We start from the raw sequence: 17,164 nt of genomic DNA on the forward strand, positions 1-17,164 counted from the left end.
GTTAAGGAACATTGAGTAACAATCAACATCAGTTTTGCCCAATGCGTTTCAAAGGGGGAAAACAAGTGAATTTGAGATGTTGATGTTTACCTTGAGTAACACTTGGGAAACCATCCAAAGAGTTATTACCCATTAGAGAACTATGTATTACATTATTTGGAACAGTTTTACATCAGTATTTTCACGTGGGACTGAGATATAGTTGAATGTAACTTGACTTCACAATGGTGCCTTTCAAGAGCTGAAAAACACTCCAAGTGATAACAAGTGTTACGGCTGGTAATCTAGTAGAATCTGATCTACACAGTTAAATTCTGTTAGAATCCATCATTTCACATGTGATACAAGTGGTTTCCACACATAGAAGTTAAGGAACATTGAGTAACAATCAACATCAGTTTTGCCCAATGCGTTTCAAAGGGGAAAACAAGTGAATTTGAGATGTTGATGTTTACCTTGAGTAACACTTTGGAAACCATCCAAAGAGTTATTACCCATTAGAGAACTATGTATTACATCATTTGGAACAGTTTTACATCAGTATTTTCACGTGGGACTGAGATATAGTTGAATGTAACTTGACTTCACAATGGCGCGTTTCAAGAGCTGAAAAACACTCCAAGTGATAACAAGTGTTACGGCTGTTTAATCTAGTAGAATCTGATCTACACAGTTAAATTCTGTTAGAATCCATCATTTCACATGTGATACAAGTGGTTTCCACATATAGAAGTTAAGGAACATTGAGTAACAATCAACATCAGTTTTGCCCAATGCGTTTCAATAGGGAAAACAAGTGAATTTGAGATGTTGATGTTTACCTTGAGTAACACTTAGGAAACCATCCTAAGAGTTATTACCCATTAGAGAACTATGTATTACATCATTTGGAACAGTTTTACATCAGTATTTTCAGGTGGGACTGAGATATAGTTGAATGTAACTTGACTTCACAATGGCGCGTTTCAAGAGCTGAAAAACACTCCAAGTGATAACAAGTGTTATGGATGGTTAATCTAGTAGAATCTGATCTACACAGTTAAATTCTGTTAGAATCCATCATTTCACATGTGATACAAGTGGTTTCCACACATAGAAGTTAAGGAACATTGAGTAACAATCAACATCAGTTTTGCCCAATGCGTTTCAATGGGGAAAACAAGTGAATTTGAGATGTTGATGTTTACCATGAGTAACACTTAGGAAACCATCCAAAGAGTTATTACCCATTAGAGAACTATGTATTACATCATTTGGAACAGTTTTACATCAGTATTTTCAGGTGGGACTGAGATATAGTTGAATGTAAGTTGACTTCACAATGGTGCCTTTCAAGAGCTGAAAAACACTCCAAGTGATAACAAGTGTTACGGATGGTTAATCTAGTAGAATCTGATCTACACAGTTAAATTCTGTTAGAATCCATCATTTCACATGTGATACAAGTGGTTTCCACACATAGAAGTTAAGGAACATTGAGTAAAAATCAACATCAGTTTTGCCCAATGCGTTCCAATGGGGAAAACAAGTGAATTTGAGATGTTGATGTTTACCTTGAGTAACACTTTGGAAACCATCCAAAGAGTTATTACCCATTAGAGAACTATGTATTACATCATTTGGAACAGTTTTACATCAGTATTTTCACGTGGGACTGAGATATAGTTGAATGTAACTTGACTTCACAATGGCGCGTTTCAAGAGCTGAAAAACACTCCAAGTGATAACAAGTGTTACGGCTGGTTAAGCTAGTAGAATCTGATCTACACAGTTAAATTCTGTTAGAATCCATCATTTCACATGTGATACAAGTGGTTTCCACACATTGAAGTTAAGGAACATTGAGTAACATTCAACATCAGTTTTGCCCAATGCGTTTCAATTGGGAAAACAAGTGAATTTGAGATGTTGATGTTTACCTTGAGTAACACTTAGGAAACTATCCAAAGAGTTATTACCCATTAGAGAACTATGTATTACATCATTTGGAACAGTTTTACATCAGTATTTTCACGTGGGACTGAGATATAGTTGAATGTATCTTGACTTCACAATGGTGCGTTTCAAGAGCTGAAAAACACTCCAAGTGATAACAAGTGTTACGGATGGTTAATCTAGTAGAATATGATCTACACAGTTAAATTCTGTTAGAATCCATCATTTCACATGTGATACAAGTGGTTTCCACACATAGAAGTTAAGGAACATTGAGTAACAATCAACAACAGTTTTGCCCAATGCGTTCCAATGGGGAAAACAAGTGAATTTGAGATGTTGATGTTTACCTTGAGTAACACTTAGGAAACCATTCAAAGAGTTATTACCCATTAGAGAACTATGTATTACATCATTTGGAACAGTTTTACATCAGTATTTTCATGTGGGACTGAGATATAGTTGAATGTAACTTGACTTCACAATGGCGCGTTTCAAGAGCTGAAAAACACTCGAAGTGATAACAAGTGTTACGGATGGTTAATCTAGTAGAATCTGATCTACACAGTTAAATTCTGTTAGAATCCATCATTTCACATGTGATACAAGTGGTTTCCACACATAGAAGTTAAGGAACATTGAGTAACAATCAACATCAGTTTTGCCCAATGCGTTTCAATAGGGAAAACAAGTGAATTTGAGAGGTTGATGTTTACCTTGAGTAACACTTAGGAAACCATCCAAACAGTTATTACCCATTAGAGAACAATGTATTACATCATTTGGAACAGTTTTACATCAGTATTTTCAGGTGGGACTGAGATATAGTTGAATGTAACTTGACTTCACAATGGCGCGTTTCAAGAGCTGAAAAACTCTCCAAGTGATAACAAGTGTTACGGATGGTTAATCTAGTAGAATCTGATCTACACAGTTAAATTCTGTTAGAATCCATCATTTCACATGTGATACAAGTGGTTTCCACACATAGAAGTTAAGGAACATTGAGTAAAAATCAACATCAGTTTTGCCCAATGCGTTCCAATGGGGAAAACAAGTGAATTTGAGATGTTGATGTTTACCTTGAGTAACACTTAGGAAACCATCCTAAGAGTTATTACCCATTAGAGAACTATGTATTACATCATTTGGAACAGTTTTACATCAGTATTTTCAGGTGGGACTGAGATATAGTTGAATGTAAGTTGACTTCACAATGGTGCGTTTCAAGAGCTGAAAAACACTCCAAGTGATAACAAGTGTTACGGATGGTTAATCTAGTAGAATCTGATCTACACAGTTAAATTCTGTTAGAATCCATCATTTCACATGTGATACAAGTGGTTTCCACACATAGAAGTTAAGGAACATTGAGTAAAAATCAACATCAGTTTTGCCCAATGCGTTCCAATGGGGAAAACAAGTGAATTTGAGATGTTGATGTTTACCTTGAGTAACACTTTGGAAACCATCCAAAGAGTTATTACCCATTAGAGAACTATGTATTACATCATTTGGAACAGTTTTACATCAGTATTTTCACGTGGGACTGAGATATAGTTGAATGTAACTTGACTTCACAATGGCGCGTTTCAAGAGCTGAAAAACACTCCAAGTGATAACAAGTGTTACGGATGGTTAATCTAGTAGAATCTGATCTACACAGTTAAATTCTGTTAGAATCCATCATTTCACATGTGATACAAGTGGTTTCCACACATAGAAGTTAAGGAACATTGAGTAACATTCAACATCAGTTTTGCCCAATGCGTTTCAATGGGGAAAACAAGTGAATTTGAGATGTTGATGTTTACCTTGAGTAACACTTAGGAAACCATCCTAAGAGTTATTACCCATTAGAGAACTATGTATTACATCATTTGGAACAGTTTTACATCAGTATTTTCAGGTGGGACTGAGATATAGTTGAATGTAACTTGACTTCACAATGGCGCGTTTCAAGAGCTGAAAAACACTCCAAGTGATAACAAGTGTTATGGATGGTTAATCTAGTAGAATCTGATCTACACAGTTAAATTCTGTTAGAATCCATCATTTCACATGTGATACAAGTGGTTTCCACACATAGAAGTTAAGGAACATTGAGTAACAATCAACATCAGTTTTGCCCAATGCGTTTCAATGGGGAAAACAAGTGAATTTGAGATGTTGATGTTTACCATGAGTAACACTTAGGAAACCATCCAAAGAGTTAGTACCCATTAGAGAACTATGTATTACATCATTTGGACAGTTTTACATCAGTATTTTCAGGTGGGACTGAGATATAGTTGAATGTAACTTGACTTCACAATGGTGCGTTTCAAGAGCTGAAAAACACTCCAAGTGATAACAAGTGTTACGGATGGTTAATCTAGTAGAATCTGATCTACACAGTTAAATTCTGTTAGAATCCATCATTTCACATGTGATACAAGTGGTTTCCACACATTGAAGTTAAGGAACATTGAGTAACATTCAACATCAGTTTTGCCCAATGCGTTTCAATTGGGAAAACAAGTGAATTTGAGATGTTGATGTTTACCTTGAGTAACACTTAGGAAACTATCCAAAGAGTTATTACCCATTAGAGAACTATGTATTACATCATTTGGAACAGTTTTACATCAGTATTTTCAGGGGGCACTGAGATATAGTTGAATGTATCTTGACTTCACAATGGTGCGTTTCAAGAGCTGAAAAACACTCCAAGTGATAACAAGTGTTAAGGATGGTTAATCTAGTAGAATATGATCTACACAGTTAAATTCTGTTAGAATCCATCATTTCACATGTGATACAAGTGGTTTCCACACATAGAAGTTAAGGAACATTGAGTAAAAATCAACATCAGTTTTGCCCAATGCGTTCCAATGGGGAAAACAAGTGAATTTGAGATGTTGATGTTTACCTTGAGTAACACTTTGGAAACCATCCAAAGAGTTATTACCCATTAGAGAACTATGTATTACATCATTTGGAACAGTTTTACATCAGTATTTTCAGGTGGGACTGAGATATAGTTGAATGTAACTTGACTTCACAATGGCGCGTTTCAAGAGCTGAAAAACACTCGAAGTGATAACAAGTGTTAAGGATGGTTAATCTAGTAGAATCTGATCTACACAGTTAAATTCTGTTAGAATCCATCATTTCACATGTGATACAAGTGGTTTCCACACATAGAAGTTAAGGAACATTGAGTAACAATCAACATCAGTTTTGCCCAATGCCTTTCAATGGGGAAAACATGTGAATTTGAGATGTTGATGTTTACCATGAGTAACACTTAGGAAACCATCCAAAGACTTATTACCCATTAGAGAACTATGTATTACATCATTTGGAACAGTTTTACATCAGTATTTTCAGGTGGGACTGAGATATAGTTGAATGTAACTTGACTTCACAATGGCGCGTTTCAAGAGCTGAAAAACACTCCAAGTGATAACAAGTGTTACGGATGGTTAAACTAGTAGAATCTGATCTACACAGTTAAATTCTGTTAGAATCCATCATTTCAGATGTGATACAAGTGGTTTCCACACATAGAAGTTAAGGAACATTGAGTAACATTCAACATCAGTTTTGCCCAATGCGTTTCAATTGGGAAAACAAGTGAATTTGAGATGTTGATGTTTACCTTGAGTAACACTTAGGAAACCATCCAAACAGTTATTACCCATTAGAGAACTATGTATTACATCATTTGGAACAGTTTTACATCAGTATTTTCAGGTGGGACTGAGATATAGTTGAAGGTAACTTGACTTCACAATGGCGCGTTTCAAGAGCTGAAAAACACTCCAAGTGATAACAACTGTTACGGATGGTTAATCTAGTAGAATCTGATCTACACAGTTAAATTCTGTTAGAATCCATCATTTCACATGTGATACAAGTGGTTTCCACACATAGAAGTTAAGGAACATTGAGTAACAATCAACATCAGTTTTGCCCAATGCGTTTCAAAGGGGGAAAACAAGTGAATTTGAGATGTTGATGTTTACATTGAGTAACACTTAGGAAACCATCCAAAGAGTTATTACCCATTAGAGAACTATGTATTACATCATTTGGAACAGTTTTACATCAGTATTTTCACGTGGGACTGAGATATAGTTGAATGTAACTTGACTTCACAATGGCGCGTTTCAAGAGCTGAAAAACACTCCAAGTGATAACAAGTGTTACGGATGGTTAATCTAGTAGAATCTGATCTACACAGTTAAATTCTGTTAGAATCCATCATTTCACATGTGATACAAGTGGTTTCCACACATAGAAGTTAAGGAACATTGAGTAACAATCAACATCAGTTTTGCCCAATGCGTTTCAATGGGGAAAACAAGTAAATTTGAGATGTTGATGTTTACCTTGAGTAACACTTAGGAAACCATCGAAAGAGTTATTACCCATTAGAGAACTATGTATTACATCATTTGGAACAGTTTTACATCAGTATTTTCAGGTGGGACTGAGATATAGTTGAATGTAACTTGACTTCACAATGGCGCGTTTCAAGAGCTGAAAAACACTCCAAGTGATAACAAGTGTTACGGATGGTTAATCTAGTAGAATCTGATCTGCACAGTTAAATTCTGTTAGAATCCATCATTTCACATGTGATACAAGTGGTTTCCACACATAGAAGTTAAGGAACATTGAGTAACAATCAACATCAGTTTTGCCCAATGCGTTCCAATGGGGAAAACAAGTGAATTTGAGATGTTGATGTTTACCTTGAGTAACACTTTGGAAACCATCCAAAGAGTTATTACCCATTAGAGAACTATGTATTACATCATTTGGAACAGTTTTACATCAGTATTTTCAGGTGGGACTGAGATATAGTTGAATGTAACTTGACTTCACAATGGCGCGTTTCAAGAGCTGAAAAACACTCCAAGTGATAACAAGTGTTACGGATGGTTAATCTAGTAGAATCTGATCTACACAGTTAAATTCTGTTAGAATCCATCATTTCACATGTGATACAAGTGGTTTCCACACATAGAAGTTAAGGAACATTGAGTAAAATCAACATCAGTTTTGCCCAATGCGTTCAATGGGGAAAACAAGTGAATATGAGATGTTGATGTTTACCTTGAGTAACACTTTGGAAACCATCCAAAGAGTTATTACCCATTAGAGAACTATGTATTACATCATTTGGAACAGTTTTACATCAGTATTTTCACGTGGGACTGAGATATAGTTGAATGTAACTTGACTTCACAATGGCGCGTTTCAAGAGCTGAAAAACACTCCAAGTGATAACAAGTGTTACGGATGGTTAATCTAGTAGAATCTGATCTACACAGTTAAACTGTTAGAATCCATCATTTCACATGTGATACAAGTGGTTTCCACACATAGAAGTTAAGGAACATTGAGTAACATCAACATCAGTTTTGCCCAATGCGTTTCAAAGGGGAAAACAAGTGAATTTGAGATGTTGATGTTTACCTTGAGTAACACTTTGGAAACCATCCAAAGAGTTATTACCCATTAGAGAACTATGTATTACATCATTTGGAACAGTTTTACATCAGTATTTTCAGGTGGGACTGAGATATAGTTGAATGTAACTTGACTTCACAATGGCGCGTTTCAAGAGCTGAAAAACACACCAAGTGATAACAAGTGTTACGGATGGTTAATCTAGTAGAATCTGATCTACACAGTTAAATTCTGTTAGAATCCATCATTTCACATGTGATACAAGAGGTTTCCACACATAGAAGTTAAGGAACATTGAGTAACATTCAACATCAGTTTTGCCCAATGCGTTTCAATTGGGAAAACAAGTGAATTTGAGATGTTGATGTTTACCTTGAGTAACACTTAGGAAACCATCCTAAGAGTTATTACCCATTAGAGAACTATGTATTACATCATTTGGAACAGTTTTACATCAGTATTTTCACGTGGGACTGAGATATAGTTGAATGTAACTTGACTTCACAATGGCGCGTTTCAAGAGCTGAAAAAACACTCCAAGTGATAACAAGTGTTACGGCTGGTTAATCTAGTAGAATCTGATCTACACAGTTAAATTCTGTTAGAATCCATCATTTCACATGTGATACAAGTGGTTTCCACACATAGAAGTTAAGGAACATTGAGTAACAATCAACATCAGTGTTGCCCAATGCGTTTCAAAGGGGGAAACAAGTGAATTTGAGATGTTGATGTTTACCTTGAGTAACACTTTGGAAACCATCCAAAGAGTTATTACCCATTAGAGAACTATGTATTACATCATTTGGAACAGTTTTACATCAGTATTTTCACGTGGGACTGAGATATAGCTGAATGTAACTTGACTTCACAATGGCGCGTTTCAAGAGCTGAAAAACACTCCAAGTGATAACAAGTGTTACGGATGGTTAATCTAGTAGAATCTGATCTACACAGTTAAATTCTGTTAGAATCCATCATTTCACATGTGATACAAGTGGTTTCCACACATAGAAGTTAAGGAACATTGAGTAACAATCAACATCAGTTTTGCCCAATGCGTTTCAATGGGGAAAACAAGTGAATTTGAGATGTTGATGTTTACCTTGAGTAACACTTAGGAAACCATCGAAAGAGTTATTACCCATTAGAGAACTATGTATTACATCATTTGGAACAGTTTTACATCAGTATTTTCAGGTGGGACTGAGATATAGTTGAATGTAACTTGACTTCACAATGGCGCGTTTCAAGAGCTGAAAAACACTCCAAGTGATAACAAGTGTTACGGATGGTTAATCTAGTAGAATCTGATCTACACAGTTAAATTCTGTTAGAATCCATCATTTCACATGTGATACAAGTGGTTTCCACACATAGAAGTTAAGGAACATTGAGTAACAATCAACATCAGTTTTGCCCAATGCGTTTCAATGGGGAAAACAAGTGAATTTGAGATGTTGATGTTTACCTTGAGTAACACTTTGGAAACCATCCAAAGAGTTATTACCCATTAGAGAACTATGTATTACATCATTTGGAACAGTTTTACATCAGTATTTTCAGGTGGGACTGAGATATAGTTGAATGTAACTTGACTTCACAATGGCGCGTTTCAAGAGCTGAAAAACTCTCCAAGTGATAACAAGTGTTACGGATGGTTAATCTAGTAGAATCTGATCTACACAGTTAAATTCTGTTAGAATCCATCATTTCACATGTGATACAAGTGGTTTCCACACATAGAAGTTAAGGAACATTGAGTAACAATCAACATCAGTTTTGCCCAATGCGTTTCAATGGGGAAAACAAGTGAATTTGAGATGTTGATGTTTACCTTGAGTAACACTTTGGAAACCATCCAAAGAGTTATTACCCATTAGAGAACTATGTATTACATCATTTGGAACAGTTTTACATCAGTATTTTCAGGTGGGACTGAGATATAGTTGAATGTAACTTGACTTCACAATGGCGCGTTTCAAGAGCTGAAAAACACTCCAAGTGATAACAAGTGTTACGGATGGTTAATCTAGTAGAATCTGATCTACACAGTTAAATTCTGTTAGAATCCATCATTTCACATGTAATACAAGTGGTTTCCACACATAGAAGTTAAGGAACATTGAGTAACAATCAACATCAGTTTTGCCCAATGCGTTTCAATGGGGAAAACAAGTGAATTGAGATGTTGATGTTTACCTTGAGTAACACTTTGGAAACCATCCAAAGAGTTATTACCCATTAGAGAACTATGTATTACATCATTTGGAACAGTTTTACATCAGTATTTTCACGTGGGACTGAGATATAGTTGAATGTAACTTGACTTCACAATGGTGCATTTCAAGAGCTGAAAAACACTCCAAGTGATAACAAGTGTTACGGATGGTTAATCTAGTAGAATCTGATCTACACAGTTAAATTCTGTTAGAATCCATCATTTCACATGTGATACAAGTGGTTTCCACACATTGAAGTTAAGGAACATTGAGTAACACATCAACATCAGTTTTGCCCAATGCGTTTCAATGGGGAAAACAAGTGAATATGAGATGTTGATGTTTACCTTGAGTAACACTTTGGAAACCATCCAAAGAGTTATTACCCATTAGAGAACTATGTATTACATCATTTGGAACAGTTTTACATCAGTATTTTCAGGTGGGACTGAGATATAGTTGAATGTAACTTGACTTCACAATGGTGCGTTTCAAGAGCTGAAAAACACTCCAAGTGATAACAAGTGTTACGGATGGTTAATCTAGTAGAATCTGATCTACACAGTTAAATTCTGTTAGAATCCATCATTTCACATGTGATACAAGTGGTTTCCACACATAGAAGTTAAGGAACATTGAGTATCAATCAACATCAGTTTTGTCCAATGCGTTTCAATGGGGAAAACAAGTGAATTGAGATGTTGATGTTTACCTTGAGTAACACTTAGGAAACCATCCAAAGAGTTATTACCCATTAGAGAACTATGTATTACATCATTTGGAACAGTTTTACATCAGTATTTTCACGTGGGACTGAGATATAGTTGAATGTAACTTGACTTCACAATGGCGCGTTTCAAGAGCTGAAAAACACTCCAAGTGATAACAAGTGTTACGGATGGTTAATCTAGTAGAATCTGATCTACACAGTTAAATTCTGTTAGAATCCATCATTTCACATGTGATACAAGTGGTTTCCACACATAGAAGTTAAGGAACATTGAGTAACAATCAACATCAGTTTTGCCCAATGCGTTTCAATGGGGAAAACAAGTGAATTTGAGATGTTGATGTTTACCTTGAGTAACACTTAGGAAACCATCCAAAGAGTTATTACCCATTAGAGAACTATGTATTACATCATTTGGAACAGTTTTACATCAGTATTTTCACGTGGGACTGAGATATAGTTGAATGTAACTTGACTTCACAATGGCGCGTTTCAAGAGCTGAAAAACACTCCAAGTGATAACAAGTGTTACGGATGGTTAATCTAGTAGAATCTGATCTACACAGTTAAATTCTGTTAGAATCCATCATTTCACATGTGATACAAGTGGTTTCCACACATTGAAGTTAAGGAACATTGAGTAACAATCAACATCAGTTTTGCCCAATGCGTTTCAATGGGGAAAACAAGTGAATTTGAGATGTTGATGTTTACCTTGAGTAACACTTAGGAAACCATCCAAAGAGTTATTACCCATTAGAGAACTATGTATTACATCATTTGGAACAGTTTTACATCAGTATTTTCAGGTGGGACTGAGATATAGTTGAATGTAACTTGACTTCACAATGGCGCGTTTCAAAGCTGAAAAACACTCCAAGTGATAACAAGTGTTACGGATGGTTAATCTAGTAGAATCTGATCTACACAGTTAAATTCTGTTAGAATCCATCATTTCACATGTGATACAAGTGGTTTCCACACATAGAAGTTAAGGAACATTGAGTAACAATCAACATCAGTTTTGCCCAATGCGTTTCAATGGGGAAAACAAGTGAATTTGAGATGTTGATGTTTACCTTGAGTAACACTTTGGAAACCATCCAAAGAGTTATTACCCATTAGAGAACTATGTATTACATCATTTGGAACAGTTTTACATCAGTATTTTCACGTGGCACTGAGATATAGTTGAATGTAACTTGACTTCACAATGGCGCGTTTCAAGAGCTGAAAAACACTCCAAGTGATAACAAGTGTTACGGCTGGTTAATCTGGTAGAATCTGATCTACACAGTTAAATTCTGTTAGAATCCATCATTTCACATGTGATACAAGTGGTTTCCACACATAGAAGTTAAGGAACATGAGTAACAATCAACATCAGTTTTGCCCAATGCGTTTCATGGGGAAAACAAGTGAATTTGAGATGTTGATGTTTACCTTGAGTAACACTTAGGAAACCATCCAAAGAGTTATTACCCATTAGAGAACTATGTATTACATCATTTGGAACAGTTTTACATCAGTATTTTCAGGTGGGACTGAGATATAGTTGAATGTAACTTGACTTCACAATGGCGCGTTTCAAGAGCTGAAAAACACTCCAAGTGATAACAAGTGTTACGGCTGGTTAATCTGGTAGAATCTGATCTACACAGTTAAATTCTGTTAGAATCCATCATTTCACATGTGATACAAGTGGTTTCCACGCATAGAAGTTAAGGAACATTGAGTAACAATCAACATCAGTTTTGCCCAATGCGTTTCAATGGGGAAAACAAGTGAATTTGAGATGTTGATGTTTACCTTGAGTAACACTTTGGAAACCATCCAAAGAGTTATTACCCATTAGAGAACTATGTATTACATCATTTGGAACAGTTTTACATCAGTATTTTCAGGTGGGACTGAGATATAGTTGAATGTAACTTGACTTCACAATGGTGCGTTTCAAAAGCTGAAAAACACTCCAAGTGATAACAAGTGTTACGGCTGGTAATCTAGTAGAATCTGATCTACACAGTTAAATTCTGTTAGAATCCATCATTTCACATGTGATACAAGTGGTTTCCACACATAGAAGTTAAGGAACATTGAGTAACATTCAACATCAGTTTTGCCCAATGCGTTTCAATGGGGAAAACAAGTGAATTTGAGATGTTGATGTTTACCTTGAGTAACACTTTGGAAACCATCCAAAGAGTTATTACCCATTAGAGAACTATGTATTACATCATTTGGAACAGTTTTACATCAGTATTTTCACGTGGGACTGAGATATAGTTGAATGTAACTTGACTTCACAATGGCGCGTTTCAAGAGCTGAAAAACACTCCAAGTGATAACAAGTGTTATGGATGGTTAATCTAGTAGAATCTGATCTACACAGTTAAATTCTGTTAGAATCCATCATTTCACATGTGATACAAGTGGTTTCCACACATAGAAGTTAAGGAACATTGAGTAACAATCAACATCAGTTTTGCCCAATGCGTTTCAAAGGGGAAAACAAGTGAATTTGAGATGTTGATGTTTACCATGAGTAACACTTAGGAAACCATCCAAAGAGTTATTACCCATTAGAGAACTATGTATTACATCATTTGGAACAGTTTTACATCAGTATTTTCAGGTGGGACTGAGATATAGTTGAATGTAACTTGACTTCACAATGGCGCGTTTCAAGAGCTGAAAAACACTCCAAGTGATAACAAGTGTTACGGATGGTTAATCTAGTAGAATCTGATCTACACAGTTAAATTCTGTTAGAATCTATCATTTCACATGTGATACAAGTGGTTTCCACACATAGAAGTTAAGGAACATTGAGTAACAATCAACATCAGTTTTGCCCAATGCGTTTCAATGGGGAAAACAAGTGAATTTGAGATGTTGATGTTTACCTTGAGTAACACTTTGGAAACCATCCAAAGAGTTATTACCCATTAGAGAACTATGTATTACATCATTTGGAACAGTTTTACATCAGTATTTTCAGGTGGGACTGAGATATAGTTGAATGTAACTTGACTTCACAATGGTGCCTTTCAAGAGCTGAAAAACACTCCAAGTGATAACAAGTGTTACGGATGGTTAATCTAGTAGAATCTGATCTACACAGTTAAATTCTGTTAGAATCCATCATTTCACATGTGATACAAGTGGTTTCCACACATAGAAGTTAAGGAACATTGAGTAACAATCAACATCAGTTTTGCCCAATGCGTTTCAAAGGGGAAAACAAGTGAATTTGAGATGTTGATGTTTACCTTGAGTAACACTTTGGAAACCATCCAAAGAGTTATTACCCATTAGAGAACTATGTATTACATCATTTGGAACAGTTTTACATCAGTATTTTCACGTGGGACTGAGATATAGTTGAATGTAACTTGACTTCACAATGGTGCCTTTCAAGAGCTGAAAAACACTCCAAGTGATAACAAGTGTTACGGATGGTTAATCTAGTAGAATCTGATCTACACAGTTAAATTCTGTTAGAATCCATCATTTCACATGTGATACAAGTGGTTTCCACACATAGAAGTTAAGGAACATTGAGTAACAATCAACATCAGTTTTGCCCAATGCGTTTCAAAGGGGAAAACAAGTGAATTTGAGATGTTGATGTTTACCTTGAGTAACACTTTGGAAACCATCCAAAGAGTTATTACCCATTAGAGAACTATGTATTACATCATTTGGAACAGTTTTACATCAGTATTTTCAGGTGGGACTGAGATATAGTTGAATGTAACTTGACTTCACAATGGCGCGTTTCAAGAGCTGAAAAACACTCCAAGTGATAACAAGTGTTATGGATGGTTAATCTAGTAGAATCTGATCTACACAGTTAAATTCTGTTAGAATCCATCATTTCACATGTGATACAAGTGGTTTCCACACATAGAAGTTAAGGAACATTGAGTAACAATCAACGTCAGTTTTGCCCAATGCGTTTCAAAGGGGAAAACAAGTGAATTTCAGATGTTGATGTTTACCTTGAGTAACACTTAGGAAACCATCCAAAGAGTTATTACCCATTAGAGAACTATGTATTACATCATTTGGAACAGTTTTACATCAGTATTTTCAGGTGGGACTGAGATATAGTTGAATGTAACTTGACTTCACAATGGTGCCTTTCAAGAGCTGAAAAACACTCCAAGTGATAACAAGTGTTACGGATGGTTAATCTAGTAGAATCTGATCTACACAGTTAAATTCTGTTAGAATCCATCATTTCACATGTGATACAAGTGGTTTCCACACATAGAAGTTAAGGAACATTGAGTAAAAATCAACATCAGTTTTGCCCAATGCGTTTCAATGGGGAAAACAAGTGAATTTGAGATGTTGATGTTTACCTTGAGTAACACTTTGGAAACCATCCAAAGAGTTATTACCCATTAGAGAACTATGTATTACATCATTGGAACAGTTTTACATCACTATTTTCACGTGGGACTGAGATATAGTTGAATGTAACTTGACTTCACAATGGTGCGTTTCAAGAGCTGAAAAACACTCCAAGTGATAACAAGTGTTACGGATGGTTAATCTAGTAGAATCTGATCTACACAGTTAAATTCTGTTAGAATCCATCATTTCACATGTGATACAAGTGGTTTCCACACATAGAAGTTAAGGAACATTGAGTAACAATCAACATCAGTTTTGCCCAATGCGTTTCAAAGGGGAAAACAAGTGAATTTGAGATGTTGATGTTTACCTTGAGTAACACTTTGGAAACCATCCAAAGAGTTATTACCCATTAGAGAACTATGTATTACATCATTTGGAACAGTTTTACATCAGTATTTTTACGTGGGACTGAGATATAGTTGAATGTAACTTGACTTCACAATGGCGCGTTTCAGAGCTGAAAAACACTCCAAGTGATAACAAGTGTTATGGATGGTTAATCTAGTAGAATCTGATCTACACAGTTAAATTCTGTTAGAATCCATCATTTCACATGTGATACAAGTGGTTTCCACACATAGAAGTTAAGGAACATTGAGTAACAATCAACATCAGTTTTGCCCAATGCGTTTCAATAGGGAAAACAAGTGAATTTGAGATGTTGATGTTTACCTTGAGTAACACTTAGGAAACCATCCTAAGAGTTATTACCCATTAGAGAACTATGTATTACATCATTTGGAACAGTTTTACATCAGTATTTTCACGTGGGACTGAGATATAGATGAATGTAACTTGACTTCACAATGGCGCGTTTCAAGAGCTGAAAAACACTCCAAGTGATAACAAGTGTTACGGCTGGTTAATCTAGTAGAATCTGATCTACACAGTTAAATTCTGTTAGAATCCATCATTTCACATGTGATACAAGTGGTTTCCACACATAGAAGTTAAGGAACATTGAGTAACAATCAACATCAGTTTTGCCCAATGCGTTTCAATGGGGAAAACAAGTGAATTTCAGATGTTGATGTTTACCTTGAGTAACACTTTGGAAACCATCCAAAGAGTTATTACCCATTAGAGAACTATGTATTACATCATTTGGAACAGTTTTACATCAGTATTTTCAGGTGGGACTGAGATATAGTTGAATGTAAGTTGACTTCACAATGGTGCGTTTCAAGAGCTGAAAAACACTCCAAGTGATAACAAGTGTTACGGATGGTTAATCTAGTAGAATCTGATCTACACAGTTAAATTCTGTTAGAATCCATCATTTCACATGTGATACAAGTGGTTTCCACACATAGAAGTTAAGGAACATTGAGTAACAATCAACATCAGTTTTGCCCAATGCGTTTCAATGGGGAAAACAAGTGAATTTGAGATGTTGATGTTTACCTTGAGTAACACTTTGGAAACCATCCAAAGAGTTATTACCCATTAGAGAACTATGTATTACATCATTTGGAACAGTTTTACATCAGTATTTTCAGGTGGGACTGAGATATAGTTGAATGTAACTTGACTTCACAATGGCGCGTTTCAAGAGCTGAAAAACACTCCAAGTGATAACAAGTGTTACGGATGGTTAATCTAGTAGAATCTGATCTACACAGTTAAATTCTGTTAGAATCCATCATTTCACATGTGATACAAGTGGTTTCCACACATTGAAGTTAAGGAACATTGAGTAACAATCAACATGAGTTTTGCCCAATGCGTTTCAATTGGGAAAACAAGTGAATTTGAGATGTTGATGTTTACCTTGAGTAACACTTAGGAAACTATCCAAAGAGTTATTACCCATTAGAGAACTATGTATTACATCATTTGGAACAGTTTTACATCAGTATTTTCAGGTGGGACTGAGATATAGTTGAATGTATCTTGACTTCACAATGGTGCGTTTCAAGAGCTGAAAAAACACTCCAAGTGATAACAAGTGTTACGGATGGTTAATCTAGTAGAATATGATCTACACAGTTAAATTCTGTTAGAATCCATCATTTCACATGTGATACAAGTGGTTTCCACACATAGAAGTTAAGGAACATTGAGTAACAATCAACAACAGTTTTGCCCAATGCGTTTCAATGGGGAAAACAAGTGAATTTGAGATGTTGATGTTTACCTTGAGTAACACTTAGGAAACCATTCAAAGAGTTATTACCCATTAGAGAACTATGTATTACATCATTTGGAACAGTTTTACATCAGTATTTTCAGGTGGGACTGAGATATAGTTGAATGTAACTTGAATTCACAATGGCGCGTTTCAAGAGCTGAAAAACACTCGAAGTGATAACAAGTGTTACGGATGGTTAATCTAGTAGAATCTGATCTACACAGTTAAATTCTGTTAGAATCCATCATTTCACAT

The sequence above is a fragment of the Erpetoichthys calabaricus genome, chromosome 17 (assembly GCF_900747795.2).
Source record: "Erpetoichthys calabaricus chromosome 17, fErpCal1.3, whole genome shotgun sequence".
Taxonomy (NCBI): domain Eukaryota; kingdom Metazoa; phylum Chordata; class Cladistia; order Polypteriformes; family Polypteridae; genus Erpetoichthys; species Erpetoichthys calabaricus.